The 15,778-nt window shown below is 41.1% G+C and overlaps 1 protein-coding gene and 1 pseudogene across 2 annotated transcripts in view; both read right to left on the bottom strand.

Moving 5' to 3' along the window:
- MYO16 (myosin XVI) overlaps positions 1–15,778 on the bottom strand; it is a 519,851-nt gene that overhangs the window by 398,413 nt on the left and 105,660 nt on the right. The gene's annotated exons all lie outside the window — the stretch shown is intronic.
- Positions 2,594–3,951, bottom strand: LOC147362060 (bisphosphoglycerate mutase pseudogene; annotated as a pseudogene). Its single transcript, XR_015137749.1, has one exon. The product of XR_015137749.1 is annotated as a bisphosphoglycerate mutase pseudogene (transcript).

Genomic DNA, 15,778 nt, shown 5'->3' with positions numbered 1-15,778 from the left:
ACACCCCAAAACTCACTACTGGACACTTGATTGCATTCCAGAGAGACGAGATCCAGCTCCACCCACCAGAACACAGATGCAAGCTGTCCTAACCAGGAAACCTTGACAAGCCACTAGTCCAACCCCACCCACAGGGAGCAGCCTCAATAAAGAGGAACCACAAACTTCTAGCCTACCCCAAAGGCCACCCCAAATATAGAAATCCAAACAAAATGAAAGGCAGAGAAATATTCAGCAGGTAAAGGAGTATGATAAATGCCCACCAAACCAAACAAAAGAGGAGGAGATAGGGAGTCTACCTGAAAAAAGAATTCAGAATGATGATAGTAAAGATGATCCAAAATCTTGAAACAAAATGGAGTTACAGATAAATAGACTACAGACAAGGATCGAGAAGATGCAAGAAATGTTTTACATGGAACTAGAAGAAATAAAAAAGAGTCAATCAATAATGAATAATGTAATAACTGAGATCAAGAGCACTCTGGAGGGACCCAACAGTAGAATAACTGAGGCAGAAGATAGGATAAGTGAGGTGGAAGACAGAATGGTGGAAATAAATGAAGCAGAGAGGAAAAAAGAAAAGAAGAATTAAAAGAAATGAGGACAACCTCAGAGACCTCTGGGACAATGTTTAATGCCCCAACATTCGAATCATAGGAGTTCCAGAAGAAGAAGACAAAAGACAGGCCATGAGAAAATACTTGAAGAGATAATAGTTGAAATGGATTAAAGATCTAAATGTAAGACCAGAAACTATAAAAACTCCTAGAGGAAAACATAGGCAAAACACTCTGTGGCATAAATCACAGCAGGATCCTCTATGACCCACCCCCAACAGTAATGGAAATAAAAGCAAAAATAAACAAATGGAACCTAATTAAACTTAAAAGCTTTTGCATAATGAAGGAAACTATAAGCAAGGTGTAAAGACAGCCTTCAGAATGGGAGAAATAATAGTAAATGGAGCAACTGACAAAGAATTAATCTCAAAAATATACAAGGAGCTCATGTAGCTCAATACCAAAAAACTAAATGACCCAACCAAAAAATAGGCCAAAGAACTAAACAGACATTTCTCCAAAGAAGACATACAGATGGCTAACAAACACATGAAAAGATGCTAAACATCACTCATTATCAGAGAGATACAAATCAAAACCTCAATGAGGTACCATTTCATGCTGGTCAGAATGGCTGCGATTCAAAAGTCTACAAACAATAAATGCTGGAGAGGGTGCGGAGAAAAGGGAACTCTTTTACACTGTTGGTGGGAATGTAAACTAGTACAGCCACTATGGAGAACTGTGTGGAGGTTCCTTAAAAAACTGGAAATAGAACTGCCATATGACCCAGCAATCCCACCGCTGGGCATACGCACCGAGGAAACCAGAATTGAAAGAGACACGTGTACTCCAATGTTCAACGCAGCACTGTTTAAAATAGCTAGGACATGGAACTAACCTAAATGTCCATCGGCAGACAAATGGATAAGAAAGCTGTGGTACAAATACAGAGTGGAGTATTACACAACTATTAAAAAGAATGTATTTGAATCAGTTCTAATGAGGTGGATGAAACTGGAGCCTATTATACAGAGTGAAGTAAGTCAGAAAGAAAAACACCAATACAGTATATTAACGCATATATATGGAATTTTGAAAGATGGTAATGATGACCTTATATGTGAGACAGCAAAAGAGACACAGATGTAAAGAACAGACTTTGGGCTCTGTGGGAGAAGGCGAGGGTGGGATGATTTGAGGGAATAGCGTTGAAATATGTATATTGTCATATGTGAAATAGATCACCAGTCCAGGTTTGATGCATGAGACAGGGCACTCAGGGCCAGTGCACTGGGAGGACCTTGAGGGATGGGATGGGGAGGGAGGTGGGAGGTGGGTTCAGGATGGGGAACACATGTAAACTCATGGCTGATTAATGTCAATGTATGCCAAAATCCACTACAATATTGTAAAGTAATTAGCCTCCAATTAAAAGAAATTAATTAATAAAAAGAAAAAGAGTCAGGCACAACTGAGCAACTAACACTTTTACTTTCTTTCTCCATGACTGCCAGATTAAACAGGAAAAAAAAAATTAGTAAGGGCATAGATAATTTGATCTAAGGGACATCAATAGAAACATGCTCTCAATTTTCAGGGAAAAACCTTTTTCTAAGAACTCATGGATGATTTACAAAATTGACTATGTCTTAGGCCAAAAAGCAAAGCAAATTTCAACAAATATGGAAGAAGTGACATTAGACATTTTCTTAACCCAACTGAGAACTAGATTTCAACTACAGAAACGAAGCTAAACCTCCCAGTATATTCAAAAACTTGCTAACTTGCCAATACCACCAGAGGTGGAAACAATCAAAATGTCACGGACAAATGAACAGATAAACCAAAGGCATATGTATATGGAGTACGTATAAGTAAATTCCACATAATGGAATATTATTCAGTCTTTTTAAAAAGAGAAATATTATCATAAGCTGTAAAATGGATCGACTTTGAGAACACTATGTTAAATGCAATAAGCCAGTCACCAAAAGATAAATACTATGTGGTTTCATGTATATGAGGTGTTTATTTTTTTTTTTTTATTATCTAATATCCTTTATTATCATCCCAGAAATTTTCTATAAATACAAACGTCTTATTGAAGTGAAGGTCTGTCAATAGTGACTCAATACTGATTTACTGAATGAGGACGACCTTGAACTTAAGCTTCACTTGTTGCTTTTCCATCTCAGAAACTTAGGACATTGATTAAGCCCCACTGGTGATTAACTTAGTGACTAATTAAAAGGAGGCTGGCAGGGGTTAGCACATAAGGCTATGGGCATCCTAAAGCCTTTAACTGGGCCAACGTTAAGACCTAATTACCTCTACAAACTCTACCCCACAGCCTAGATCTGGAAAAATCAGGTGGGAAGACAGAAAAAAAAAAGGGGGGGGGTGTGGGAGATGAGCACTCATAACACACCGCATGCCATTCCTTCTGCAGCTATTCCTAGCCAGCACGTGGGAAAAACTATATTTGTCAGCTCGTTTCACTTTTCCTTGATCGTCAACTTTCTTAATGGCTGCTTGGATAGCCTCTTGGTCGCCCAGGAACTGGTGAGGCCCAACAGTATGCAGGTTCTCGTCCAGTTCCAGGAGAATGGGGACCCCAGTAGGAAGAGTAATGTTGATAATTTCTTCATCCGAGATACCTTCCAGATATTTCAGGAGTGCCCGGCAGCTATTTCCATGAGCAGATATCAGAACGGTTTTACCACGCAATACTTCAGGAGCAATCCTCTCATTCCAATAGGGAAGGAGTCTCTCCAGAACATCCTTTAAGCTCTCGGATCGTGGCAGCTGATCCAAAGGCACATCACACACTTTATATTTCCGGTCGTTGTAGATTTCATGGTAGTAAGGATGGGACTCCTCGATGGGAGGAGGGGTCACGTTGTAGCTCCTTCTCCACAGCCTCACCTGCTCCTCGCCATGATTCAATGCCATCTGCTCCCTGTTGAGACTGATCAAGGCTCCGTAGTGACGCTCGTTGAGACGCCAGGAGCTCTCCACAGGAACCCACTCCTGCCCCAGCTCTTCCAGGATCAGCCAGGCTGTGTGGATAGACCGGTTCAGGATGGATGTGAACACGAGATCAAACTCAAAGTTTAGTGCTTTGAGTTGCTTCCCACAGTTCCGCGCTTCCTGCAGTCCATCACTGTTGAGTTTCTGATCCACCCAGCTACAAAAGCGGTTCTCTTTATTCCAGGCACCCTCTCCATGTCTTAACATAATCAGTTTGTACTTGGACATATTGATGGCTGAGCTTCTCTAGGGTCAGTGTTCAGTGACAACAATATATCTGCAAAAAGGCCACCAGTAGCAGCCGCTCCTCGGAAAACCGAACAGCCAGCGTCTCCCAGGGCTCATCATATGAGGTGTTTAAAATGGTCAAATTCATAGCAACAGACAGTGAAACCAAGCAGAACCTTGCAGGGCCTTCCACTGGACAGACCCCTCCCTTGGTGTCACTCAGCTCTTGCTTAGAGAGAAGCCGTAGTGTCCTATGCCTTCTCTGAGGTCCACAGAATAAGTTTAATCAGTGAAGTGAGGAAATGTAAAAACAAAGGCAGACAGTCAAGCAAGACAAAATAACAAGAAGACCTTTAGTTCCTCCTGAGCCACATCCTGTGAACTATTTTGCGGACACTAAAACCACCCACCAGTTGAGTTAACTGCATGCTGACCGATAGCACATAGACCACAGACCAGCTGCATCGAGAAGGTTAATGATGTTAAGTCCTGAAATGCTACCCGGTATCTCACCACCAGCGATCAGAAGACTGTCCATGAGCTGATCACACACCTTGCAACCCTCTGCTTCATCTTCCTTTAAAAAATTCTTCCCTGAAAGTCACTGGGAAGTTTGGGTCTTCTGAGGATAAGCTGCCCCTTCTCCTTGCTTGGCACCTGCAATGGCTTTAGAATCAGTTCTAGGTTTGAGTACCAGTTACTTCACTGGCTCAGGTGGTAAAGAATCTGCCTGCAATGCAAGAGAGCTGGGTTTGATCCCTGGGTCGGGAAGATCCCCTGGAGTTATGGCAACCCAGTCCGGTATACTTGCCTGGGAAATCCCATGGACAGAGGAGCCTGGAGGGCTACAGTCCATGGGGTCGTAAAGAGCTGGGCAGGACTGAGCGACTTTTCCTCTCCTTTTGCTTCACCACAACCTGTAACAGGAGGCATGTACAGCACATTGGGTGGGGGACCCAGGTCAGGAGGCCAGGCTCAGGAGCAGAAGTAGGATGGCGGTTACCAGGGCGTAGGGGAAGAGGGAGACAGGGAGTTGTTTAACCAGTTTAGAGAACCGTTTTGATTTTAATTTTTGACATATATACACTACTGGTGTGTGTGTGTGTGTGTGTGTGTGCTCAGTCACTCAGTGTTGTACGGCTCTTTGTGACCCCATGACTGTAGCCCTCCAGGCTCCTCTGTCCATGGGATTTCCCAGGCAGGAATACTGGAGTGGATTGCCATTTCCTCCTCCAGCGGGTGTTCCCAACCAAGGGATGGAATATATTTCTCTTGCACTGGCAGCTGCATTCTTTACCACTGAGCCGCCTGGGAAGCCCACACAGTACTGATATCATGTATAAAATAAATAGCTAATGAGAGCTTACTGGATAGCACAGGGAACTCTACTCAGTGCTCTGTGGTGACCTACAAGTGAAGGAAATCCAAAAGGAGGGGATACATGTAAACATATAGCTGATTCACTTTGCTCTGCAGTAGAAACTAACATTGTAAAGCAACTCTATTCGAATTAAAGATTTTAAAAAGAATCAGATTTTAAAGATGAAACATTTTGGAGATCTGTGGCCCAGGAATGTGAACATGATCCCACTACTGGACAGGACATTTTAAATTGGTTAAGGGAGTAAATCATCAGCTCAGTGGACATGAGTTTGAGCAAACTCCAGGAGATGGAGAAGGACAAGGAAGCCTGGTGTGCTGCAGCTCATGAGGTTGCAAAGAGTCAGACACAGCTGAGTGACTGAATAACAACAAAGGTAGTAAATTCTATTTTATATATTTAATCATAATAAAAGAAGCAGAAAAAAGAGAATGAGATGACACAAAGGGCTGGATCACAGGAGATTTAAAAACATACATAGACCAAGTGTTTTTTGAAAAATGTAGTTGCAAGCGTATTCTTTATTCCACTTTATACTAATGTTTTCTATGGACTCCAGGAAGGTAGTTTTCTGGGAACAAAATTAACATGCTTACACATGGGTGTTACATGTACACACACACACACACACATTTTATCTATGCACCCAACAACTCTCCAAGCATAAATTTCATCCTCAGAATCAGTTGTTACAACATGCTTCCAGAGATATTTTTACTGCATATACAATGACAATGAAACAAAGGAACAGTGAGGATTTTCAAAGGCGAGTATAATCAATTTCAACATACTCCCCCAGAGTATTAAAAAACACCCCTTTAAAGTCTTTTAAAAGTGCTAGATTTTAGCATCCTAGTAATCAAGCTGTAGGTCCATATCCCTATTTGCAGAGCAAAAAATAGTAAAAAGAAATTATATTTGGGGAAGATATGCCAAGCCCAAAAATATCTCAGGATTTAGGTCGACAATGCCTGTCTCGTGTAACCCTGCACTGAAACACTGCTCTGAAAAATGAAGAAATAAGCTTAAATAAAATAATTCTTCTCAAGAAAATCAACAATATTTGCAAATTTATGTACCAAGAACTGATTTCTTGGGTTTCCATCCCATTACTAGGGCATGCTTTTCTAATGAGAGAATGTAAAAAAAAAAATGTTTTCTCTTTAAATGAAAATGGGAATGAAGCAAATACATATGACATAAAAATGACTGCACACTCTTGAGTACATTTATTTTTTACACATCAATCTATACTTTTCTTTTTACTTATAATCTTTGTGTTACCACATTTCTCCAGTAATGAGTGATTTGATTATGATAAACAACTTTTCAGTGGAAATAGATCCACAGTGATAATTCTTTCCAGGATTGGTTCCAGGGTGACAATAAAACTGAAGATTGTCACCCTGAAGTGATGATGTTCCTGGTTTATTACCGAAGTGGATCCACATTTTACCAAATCTACGGTTAACAGAGGTACCACGTGATGAATGCTCTGTCCCGTGTCATCAATAGCTCCACAGTCGCACCCATGTATTGGTGCCCTGCACACTGACTTACCCTGATACATAGAGCACTGAATGACCAGGCTCCATTTTGGAGAGAAGCTGGCTACATTCAGGATCTTCAGAGTCTGCTGACTGACTCCCACCTAGACGTCAACTAGGAAAGTGCAAGTCGCTCAGTCGTGTCCCACTCTTTGCAACCCTGTGGACTATACAGTCCGTGGAATTCTCCAGGCCAGAATACTGTATCTTGTCATATGCACATTCAGTGAGAACTTCTCTGAGGCAGTCTAGCTTCTTTAATATCAGAATTGCTTGCTGATGGCTGAAATGTTCTGCCATATTGCTGAAATGATGTCCTATTTTCTTGAACGTCCCTGCCTTTCTAAACACCATGATTCCACCACTGGTTATCTCTAGGACTTGGAACTGAAATTGCTACCCTGTCCTTTCAAGAGAGGGCAATGCCACGACATTAAGACAGTCTCAGACAGGGTGTAACTGCTGGGTAGCTCAAAGAGAGGCATTCTCTTTGGACTTACAAGCAACACAATACATTTAGATCCTCTACTCCCAAATATGTTTTTGAACCCTGCAACTTTAAACAGTTTTCTTCCCTGAATCCGTATCTACACATTTCATCCTTAGTCAAAATCTTCACTTCTAGTTGGAAGAAACTCAGCTAGCTCTATTCCTGCCAGATGATGTATTTATTAGACAAATTCCCAGGTGTTCAGATAGTCTCAGAATAGGATTCGTGCCAATTTCAACAGATTAGTCCCCTCCTAAGGCAACAGAACCCATGACTGGCTCAGGGTCCTCACCAGTGAGTCATGAAGCTTCCTGGATTCCTTGAGTCTGGGTTCTGAAACAACAGGGTAAAATGAACATTGTGCATTTCAAGTTCAAGGTCAATGAGCAAATGTCATGTGTGCTTTATTAATGTTAACAGCTCCTTTTTAATTTTCTTTTTTGATTCAGAAGTTTGTGTATGCATCCATACAACATAATTTCATGGCTGCATGTAATTTTTTTAATGTTACCATTTCCCTGAGTCTTACAAAATTTTCTATTTAAAATGTTACTTTAATGCATAATATTTTATATTTGACATAATTTTGGTATAAAGTATTTTCATTCCTGAAATGTGAATTTCACATTTAATGTTTAATTTTGGCTTTAATAGAGTTTCTGGTTCCTGCCCCCACCCCATTCTTTGTAAAGGGAAAACTTTAGGGAAAATTCAGGTGCTAAAATTTCTATTATCCTTTCTAGAATAATAAATTTTCTAGGTTATAGTTTGCATCTTTTGTGATTTTGTTGTTTGTTTAGTCGCTAAGTCATGTCCAACTCTTTCCAACCACATGACTGTAGCCCACCAGGCTCCTCTGTCCATAGGATTCTCCAGGCAAGAATCCTGGAGTGGGTTACCGTTTCCTTTCCCCAGGCATCTTCCCAGCTACCACTGCTCTTAACATTAATTTGTAAGACACATTCAGATTAAAGAAATTCTCAAGGTCCGTTTCAAACCCAATGTCAGAACAAATAATGCAATTCACAGGGAAATCTCCCAGTGTCCAAAATAAGAACTGCCCTTGTCCCAAGTCTTGGTTACCAAATTAAACAACCTTGGCTTTGGTCACTCGCCACTCCATCCTGTTGGTCAGACTTTTCAAAAATAGCCATCTCAAAACTAACACAAATAGGGGTATAATTACTAAAAGCAGTCAAAATCTATATGCCCAGCATCAAAGGGCTCCACCCTGCTCAAGGAAGATTGCCACTCATTTGTGCCTCATACGAACAAACCAACCTTCTACATATCTTCCAACTTTACTCCCGTGTTCCTGCTACTTCGTTATATGGAAGCTGAAACTATCATTAACAACCTAGGGTTGCCCTTCATACCTTCTATAGCACCCTCCTCCTGGCCATCACCTCTCCACACTCACTGCTTGTGGTCCTAGTGGGGAATTAAAAATGCTGTCCAGTTCAACTGCCCACAGAATTGGAAACACACCTAGGTTGAGTCCACCACCATGGCCAGTACATTGAGGACCAGTGACTGGTTCTGGTGTGGGGATGTGGGCCTTGAGGGACAATTCAGGATGCTTTCCATGAGATTTGCTAGATGGACACTGGGAGATTAAAAAAAGATGCAGTCTTGTTGTTATAATATCAATTCACTAGGCAATAGGTATGTGTCTCATATCTTCTGAGACAGAGAAAGAAGCAGAGAAGAAAAAGAGATAGAGATAGAGAGAGTGCATAATATCAGTTACATCTCCAGATCCCAGATGCAGCAGTGCCTGAAGCCAACTGAAGTTAGAATTTCCAGGTATTTGGACCATTTCCCCCAGGGCATAATGGTAAAGAATCCGCCTGAAGAATCCACCTGCAATGCAAGAGACACAGGAGATGTGGGTTCAGTCCTGATCTAGAGATGGCATGGCAGCCCACTCCGGGATTTTTGCGGAGAATCCCCAGGACAGAGGAGCCTGGCGGGCTACGGGCCATGGCGTCTCGACAGAGTGGGATACGGCTGAAGCTACTGAGCACATGGACTATTTCCCAGACATGAAAGCTAATATTCCCTTTTGTGCTTAATTCATTATGAGTTGGTTTTATACCAATGGCAAACAGGCAACTCATAAAACAAACTAGTCCACGAGGATCTTTTCTTCCTTCCTCCTAAACAATACATTCTTATTACCATCTACTTCCTTTCTCTTCTGCCGTGACTGTGCACCTTATTCCCACAGAAGAGGAAGGGTTTAACTTTTATGTCATAGTGAATATTTATTATAGATTATTTATTTTACAATAATATGTTTACAAATTTCATAAAATTTGCATGGTGTATGTTTCAGATGTGCTGGGTTTAAGATGGAGAACAAAAATTTCCTTTTGTCTGCCAATTCTCAAAAGCAAGAAAAAATAAAATGAACAGAGAAAGCCCCTCTTCTTTCTAATTTATTCTTTCCCTTCATGGAACCAACATTTTTTCTTCATGTAGACTTGGGATCACAAACTCAGGATACAGGAAATTCATGCAGCCCTGGTAGGTGCATGCGTGCTAAGCACTTCAGTTGTGTCCGACTCTTTGCAACCCCATGGACTGCCAGGCTCTTCTGTCCATAGGGATTCTCCAGGCAAGCATACTGGAGGGGGTTGCCATGCCCTTCTCCAGGGGATCTTCCCAACCCAGGGATTGACCCCGAGTGTCTCATGTCTTCTGCATTGGCAGGAGGGTTGTTTACCACTGGGAACACCTGGGAAGCCATAGTCCTGGTACACAGGTCACAGTCAGGCTGAGTTTTGGGTAGAGTGGGAACGAGGTTGTGAGTGAGTCCTTGGAAAACACTCTTAAGAAGGGCTTCCCTTCTCCTCCTGAATCTTCACCTCCCTGTGTCCTGTTTAGTCTGAACTGGGGAGCGTAGGTCCCTGATTCTAACTTTCTCCACGGCTCCAGCTTCATGTGGTTGGTATAGATCAAGGTGGGAGCAGGAAAGGATGGAGAGAGGATAAAGGGTGAGACAGGGAGTGTTGGGTTCTGCTGTCATTTGGGGCCAAATCCAGTCCTTTCAGCTGCTTCCACCAGCTACCATCCTCCTCTGATCCTGTCCGGAGGTCTGTCTTCTCCTTTGTTACTTGGTGTGCCTGTTTTGCAGAAAAGCCAGAGGTCTTTTCCCCAGAATTATTGTGGGTAAATGAAACAGTGTTCCATATTCTTGGGGAGGTTTGATGGAGAACATGGCGTCAGGAGATCTAACCAGAGGTGGGCAAGACCGAAATCACTGAATGTCAAGAAAGCGTCAAGAAAGTGCATCCTTACAAGGTTAAGAGGCCACTGCAACAAAGGAAATTGTTGTGGATACTGGGAAAATAAAGAGAATTTGTGAAAACACAGCTTTGTCACAGAATATTAATGATAGTCATTAGGTGAACTGATAACCATTGATGATGCATTTTCATTTATCAAACATTATAGCATCATTAATATGTGTCCAATGTTATTGATGTAAGTTTGGCTTTACCACTGAATCAGGATTGTTGTAGGATCAGTCTTCTGTTGCCTGAGGGACTTCAGATCTAGCTTAGCTCTGACGCAAGTAAGCCCTGACCTTGAGTAAGGGAAGTATGAGGCTCCCCAGGGGCGCTAGTGGTAAAGAACCTGTGGCCAATGAGGAGATGTACGAGACGTGGGCTCGATCCCTGAGACCAGTGCCGAGTGCTGAGATGGATGAACGCATGATGGATAAATGAGTTTAGTCCTCGTGGTGTAAACTCAGCCCCACAAAGCTAACCTAACGAGTAAAGTTCTTCAGACAAAGAATAATGAACTAGAAATTTAGGAGATGATTCAATCTCCAAATGGCTTTCTCCCTTCAATGATGCTCCACAGGATTGAATTTTACAAGCTTACAATGTGAGGCACCAAGAGTCATACCTTTATCAATCTCGTATTTTTTCTCAGCCCACTTCCTGAGTGTTTCCTCTTTTTCCACCTGCATGAAGAACGGCCAATTGATTTCCATAAAACCAGTCATTAATTTGTATCTGTCTGTCCTGTCACTCCTCATTCCTAGTACATAAATAATTCAAGCTTCCTTCATCCTTCCTTATTCAAAAGACCCTGAAGCTTTTGCCTTTTATTTGTCCTTTCCTCGACCACATCCTATGAGCAAAAGGCCCTTCTAAGCTGAACTAAGCAAAACCAGAGGCAGTTTTAGAATGCACCATTGATTCATGCAATGCCATAATTTCCCTTCTGCATTTTATCATTGTGCTTTAAGGTATACAGATGCTCCCAATGGCCTTTTTTAAACAAAACTATCTGTAGAGATAACATTTATTGAACTGTCTATAGTGACATGTGCATAGTGTTCTGAGGATAGAAATCGATTTAAAACCCAACAGTTTAAGAACCATTTAAATGAACTCTGAAGTTGTAGATGGCTTCTCCTTAGAAAGGAAAACAGAATTCCACTGTGATTTGGAACAGAAGTTTTCAAAGCATGGCACACACAGGGCTATTCTCCTAGAACATCTCCCATAACAATAGTACAGGTGCTGCTGCTGCTGCTGCTGCTGCTAAGTCACTTCAGTCGTGTCCGACTCTGTGCGACCCCATAGACGGCAGCCCACCAGGCTCCCCCGTCCCTGGGATTCTCCAGGCAAGAACACTGGAGTGGGTTGCCATTTCCTTCTCCAATGCATGAAAGTGAAAAGTGAAAGTGAAGTCGCTCAGTTGTGTCTGACCCTCAGCGACCCCATGGACTGCAGCCTTCCAGGCTCCTCCATCCATGGGATTTTCCAGGCAAGAGTACTGGAGTGGGATGCCATTGTCTGTACAGGTGCTCTTCTAGCATAAATGTATTTATGACAACTGATGAAAACCAAGGTTTCCTTTCTGTCAAAGCTCTTCTAAATCTGCATTGCCCTCGATGTTATTATCATTGTTGCTATCATTAATTTCTTAAGCAATTAAACTATGCTCAAAGATATAAAAACACAAAAACAAAACCAGCCCCAACACACAGCCTTTAGTGATAAGTATGGAGTCATAGATGGATGTGAGCTTACCAAGATGAGGAAGTATTAATAGATACAGTGAACAAAACTACTCAAACATTTCCTATCTTAAAAGCGAACTTTTCTAAGCTCCACATCTCTGGCCACCAACTGCCCTTTCTTTTCTTTTCCTTTTAGAAGAGACCGTCTTCTAACGCCCTAAGTCTCCTTTCATTTTGCTTCCCTGAAAAACGTCCTTGTAACTCTGACTGAGCCAAACTAGACCAATATTTTGAGATAAATGGTGAACAAAAGCATTTGACATTTCAGTGCAATAGTGGTATGGAAGTTAAAACGCAGTAATTGGGTAGCAAGACATTGAAGGGACATCTACAGAGAACTTTTTAAGGAAGTATGGAAGTAAGACATTAACTTTGGATATTAACTTGAATAGATAAGAACATCAAAATAAAAAAACTGGTATTTACATATAAGTTTGAGAAATATTAGTAAAACTTTAAACAAAAAAGTTGACTTCTGAGAGCTTAGATAATCAGAATCAACCTGCGAACCATGCCCATTCTGGTCAAGGGGGTTTGCACCCACTGTTCCTTCTGCTGGGCACACTCTGCCCACAGGTCTTCACACCCTGCCTGCTCACTTTATTCAAACACTCACAGGTCAGTTCTCAAGAGTAGCTGTCCCTTAACCACCTATTTAAAATAGTCCCTTAAAATTGTTCTGTTCCCAGACCACCCATTAGATCTTTCAGTTCAGTTCAGTTCAGTCGCTCAGTCATGTCCGACTCTTTGCGACCCCATGAACTGTAGCACACCAGGCCTCCCTGTTCACCACCAACTCCCAGAGTCCACCCAAACCCATGTCCATCGAGTCAATGATGCCATCCAATCATCTCATCCTCTGTCATCCCCTTCTCCTCCTGCCCTCAATCTTTCCCAGCATCAGGGTCTTTTCCAATGAGTCAGCTCTTCACATCAGGTAGCCAAAGTATTGGAGTTTCAGCTTCAACATCAGTCCTTCCAATGAACACCCAGGACTGATCTCCTTTAGGATGAACTGGTTGGATCTCCTTGCAGTCCAAAGGACTCTCAAGAGTCTTCTCCAACACCACAGTTCAAAAACATCAATTCGTCAGCCCTCAGCTTTTGTTATAGTCCAACTCACACATCCATACATGACCACTGAAAAAACCATAGCCTTGACTAGATGGACCTTTGTTGGCAAAGTAATGTCTCTGCTTTTTAATATGCTGTCTAGGTTGGTCATAACTTCCTTCCAAGGAGTAAGCATCTTTCAACTTCATGGCTGCAATCGCCATCTGCAGTGATTCTGGAGCCCAGAAAAATAAAGTCAGCTACTGTTTGCCCATCTATCTGCCATGAAGTGATGGGACCGGATGCCATGATCTTTGTTTTCTGAATGTTGAGCTCCTTCACAGCATTGGCTGATACCAAATATTTTACATCTGTTTCCTTATTTACTCTCTGTCTCACCACTGGTACAGAAATTTCAAAATATAAGGAAAGCCAGCTAGCTCTATTCTTCTTGTATGCATAAACCTTAGGCCAGGGCTTGGAAAACTATAGTAGTTCAATGATATATCTTGAATGAATAAATATATGAGTTAAGAAATGGATGAGACAGAAGGAAAGTGAAGCCAACTAAAGTGACCCACTTAGTGTAGTTGCCATGGCACACCCATGCCCCTCAAGAGACACTAGTACGAGCCAACCATTGAGGGTATAAAGAGTCCCCTTTCATTCACCAAAGAACCTACAGAAGGGAGGGCATCACATTAGCATAACAGATGCCAGGTAAGGACACTGGTGTGGAACCCTCAGATATAATGAGAAGCCTTTAATTACACAGTGTCAGCACTGCGGCAATACATATAGCTATATCATGGACAGGCCATCAGGACACAAGGAGCCTTGACACTCCTAAGAATCTTTATAAAAGCGAAACACAGGTCAAAAGTGGAACAACAGACATAGACATAGGCTCTAGTGATTGTTCATTTTACAGTCTTCACAGTCAGTCTTCAACTCTGCTTCTTCACAACTGGTGACACGGGAAGAACAGATACAGATAAAAAGTACAGACAGATAGACGGGTAGACAGATGTGTGTGTGCTCAGTCGCTTCAGTCGTATCCGACCCTTTGCAAGCCCATGGACTGTAGCTCACCAGGCTCCTCTGTCCATGGGATTCTCCATGAAAGAATACTGGAGTGGGTTGCCATGCCTTCCTCCAGGGGATCTGCCCAACCCAGGGATCGAACCCACATCTCCTATACCTCCTGCATTGCAGGCAGATTCTTTACCCACTGAGCCATCAGGGAAGCCTTACGGGATAGATGGATAGATATTAGATTTGTATATAGAAAGAGATATCTTACATTAAAGATTTATCTTTAGCAACATATTTAATGGTTTCCATCTTGCTCTTAACTGTATTAGGTTTATGAGCCTTAGATTCATCACTAGATGAGAATTTTAAGCATTTTATTTTAAAAGATGTTCAATAATGTAATGTTGATAATAAAATATTTCATACATATAAGAAAGATTCATATATTTCTCAATGTACTGCTATAAAGGTATCACTTTGGGGGAGTTGTGTTACATACTGAAACTAATTGATTTAGCAGAACTATAGATACTATTGATCTACATATCTTATTCTAATATATTATTAAATCTAAACTTCTGAGCAACATTTTTAACCTGATGGGGGATTTTCAAAAAGTTAAGATTAGTTGAATAATTTTAATATTGAATGGAAAAGTAAATTTGACAATATCTAAGAAAGGTATGAAAAATAAGAAGGGACACGTTTTATTATATATCGAAATTACTATAAAGACACAGTAAACAAAAGCATAAGGCCCAGAACTAGACAAACAGATCAGCAATGAGGGGAAAAGTGATCCTCATCTTACTTCACGCAAGCATATTAATTTTACAAGGACTAGAATTTAAAATATAAAGATTAAAGTTTAGAATAAGATGTAAAAGATCAATCATTTAGCTTCAGGAATAAAAGGACAACCCAAAGGAATAAATGAAACCAAAATCTGTGAGAGACAAGAGAGCCATTGTTTCTATACAATTATTGGAAAACTAGATGCAAACCAATGCCCAAAGCCAAGACAGAGCAAAAAAATAGGAAATCTCTCTTCACCACATATCCAGGAAATATGACTATTTCTTAACAGAAAAATTACATAAAGTTGATAAGAAAAAAATAAATCTCAACATAAAACAAAAACAGGTTTGAAGAAATAAGACTAATTAAAAAATGGAGAAAATATCTTCATTATTAGTACAATAAAAATAGAACCTTGTGAGAAACTATATTCCCACCGTGGAGTTGACAACACTCATCTTGAACTGGCAGAGATGCCAACATTCTCTGCTGGTGGTGGGAATCTTGCTATAGCTACTTGGAAAGAAATCTGGCAGTTTCTACAGTACTTAAAGATGCACATGTTATTTGATTCAGCAATACTGCTTTTGTGAATCAATATTCTAT

This window comes from Bos grunniens, chromosome 12, assembly GCF_055505025.1.
Source record: "Bos grunniens cultivar Pamir isolate PY7600 chromosome 12, Bosgru_T2T1.0, whole genome shotgun sequence".
NCBI lineage: Eukaryota > Metazoa > Chordata > Mammalia > Artiodactyla > Bovidae > Bos > Bos grunniens.
Note: the sequence above shows the minus strand (reverse complement) of the source record. Positions and strands in the feature narration are given on the sequence as shown.